Source organism: Crocodylus porosus, unplaced genomic scaffold, assembly GCF_001723895.1.
Source record: "Crocodylus porosus isolate Cpor-Errol unplaced genomic scaffold, CroPor_comp1, whole genome shotgun sequence".
NCBI classification, from domain to species: domain Eukaryota; kingdom Metazoa; phylum Chordata; order Crocodylia; family Crocodylidae; genus Crocodylus; species Crocodylus porosus.
Window position 1 is genome coordinate 194,059,520 of NW_017728906.1, and position 2,445 is coordinate 194,061,964.

The window sequence follows — 2,445 nt, forward strand, 5'->3', positions numbered from 1 at the left end:
GAAGTGGTGTAGGCTCCTACCCTGGGGGTCTTTAAGACAAGGCTAGACAAACACCTTGCTGGGGTTGTTTGACCCCAGTACTCCTTCCAGCCATGGCAGGTGGTCAGACTTGATGATCTGCTCAGGTCCCTTCCATGCCAACTGACTATGAAACTATGTCCTGGTATCCTCCGTCAGTGCTACTGGGCAGAATTTAGGAACCCTGAGGTAGGTCTAACTTGTACCAGTGGCCAAACCGAGACAAAAAGCTATTATCTCCCCGCTGTAGGTGAATAAGGCACTGTACTGATGTTTTTGGGGAATATGAGCTCATTGCGGCTGCCATGAAGAATTCAACATCTAAATTTTAGAAAAGACCCTGTGAGTGAAGGCAATAGAGGCTTCCCAATTTCAGGTGGGTACCCATGTTGTCAGATCCACAGATTGGGGTAACTGGGTGGGTTGGGCTGCTTGTTTTTACAATGCAACTGAAAAAGGAAGGAAAAGGTGATGTGTTGTCATCAAAAGAAGTGGACTGTCCAGTCGTTATAGTGTTAATCTAGGATTTAGGAATCCTGAGTTCAAGTCTTTTTTTCTAGCACTGAATGTGTTCCTGTTTATGCCTGAATTCTCCATCTGTACATTGGAGATAATAGCATTTCCCAGGTTCACGGGTGTTTTGTGGAGTGCTCAAAGACAATGGTGCTGAAGGCCATATAAATTACCCATGGTGGGTAGAACATAAAATTCTGTACTTAGAGAAGGTGCCTATTAAAGTCATTTGTCTTTCAGAGACTAAAAACCTGAAATCCTACATAATGCTAAGCATTTTTAATTACACCTGAATTTAATGCTACTTACGACGTAGAATGGTTCCAGTTGTGGAAAGCACCTACTCTTGCAAATTACAAACTCCTGTGGAAATCAGCAAGCACATTGTCTGCCCAGGACCAGCCAATGGAGGCCCTGTAGCATACTCCACTTCGAAAGTCCCCTTTGAATTTTACTTGGAAAGGGCTGTTGTCGCAAAACATGACAGAGCAGCCTCACTGCTTCTCATATTTTTGTAAGTTTAAAATAAATGTTTGAGAAACTTTCATATTCATTCCGTCATGTTCTCTTTGAAACTTATGGAGACTTTTCTTCCTGTTTCTTTAGCTCCTATATTTAGTATTTATCAGAGAGATTGGACTAAGATGGCATTTAATGATACTTAAGCAAACTGAATTCCCAAATGATTCCAGCTAGTTCTTTTTGTTCTTAGAGGGGGGGGAAAAAAAGAACATTGTACACCATGTCCATATTGATTGATATTTTTAAAAAAACAAATATCTGTTCCAGTATCTGAAACCTACCCATATGCTGCTATTCAAACACAGAATGTGGACATTTTTCTTTTGGAATTGGCCTTATTAAACACCCACTAGTTACCTCAAGGGAAAAAAAAAAATAGTACTTGGAGTCTATCTTAAATGTTTCTCTTTATGCACTGAGTTGATTCCAGAAAGCATAGAAATGCCCTAACGTAGTGCTTCCCAAACCTTTTCCTCAGTATGACCCCATTTAAATATTGGAAATTTTTTGTGACCCCAGAATGATGCAGTCAAGATCAATGCTTCCTCCCCCCATGGGTGACACGGCAGGAGCAGATCCCACGAGGGATGGAGGATACGAGCTGTGAGCTCGGGGCCTGCATTGGCCCCCACCCCATGCACGAATCTCAGAGGTATGTGTCCCCCCAAACCTCCTTCCCCAGGAGTGTGTGCAGCAGCAGTGAGCCATCGCCTGTGCTGCCCCCCAGACAAGCTGTCCGTGACTACATCCTTCTCCCCCCAGATGGGACCCACATTCCCATCCTGGCCCCAGGCCCAATGCAGTGACCCAGCTGGGCAGCAACCCCAGACCCAGCCTTGCCCTGCTTCCTTCCTCCCTTACCATGGGGGGCTCAATCTGCCCTCTCTCCCATAGATGTACCCAGAGGGGGCTGCTCTCCTTGCTGCCTGGCTTCCACACGCATGTGTGTGCATACACATAGCACCCCCTGCCTGATTGGCCTCCTCTCACTTCCCCTAGCCCAAAGTAGCCACTTGCAGCTTGAAGCTTTGCTAGTGTGAGAGGGAAAACTGCTGTTTCCTGCTTCTTTTCTGATGTTTCACTGTAACTGGTCAACACAGTTGAGTGTCTTTGCAACCCCAGTTTTTATTGTTGGGACCCGAAATGGGGTCATGAGCTCAAGGTTGGGAACCACTGTAATAAGCATATTGTGTTGTAATAAACATTGATAGGGAATAAATAGTTAGGTTTCTTTATAAAGAAATAAACAACCCTTGCCCCCCACCTCTATATTAAAAGTAGCATTACTTGGCATTATATTCAATGCAGTGAATATTAAAATAAAAAGGGCAGGATTTTGACTCATTTGTGGCCTAACTTTGAGGAGGTATGAGGTGACATTTCCCACTGGTC

General features: G+C 44.4%; 1 long non-coding RNA gene across 1 annotated transcript in view; it reads left to right on the plus strand.

The window, feature by feature from the left end:
• The window catches only part of LOC109306816, a 32,050-nt gene extending 30,436 nt beyond the window's left edge, over nt 1-1,614 (plus strand). The window contains exon 3 of the long non-coding RNA XR_002100121.1: nt 772-1,614. This is a non-coding gene — a long non-coding RNA (uncharacterized LOC109306816). The remainder of the gene's footprint in view (nt 1-771) is intronic.
• Nucleotides 1,615-2,445: the final 831 nt, after the last annotated feature.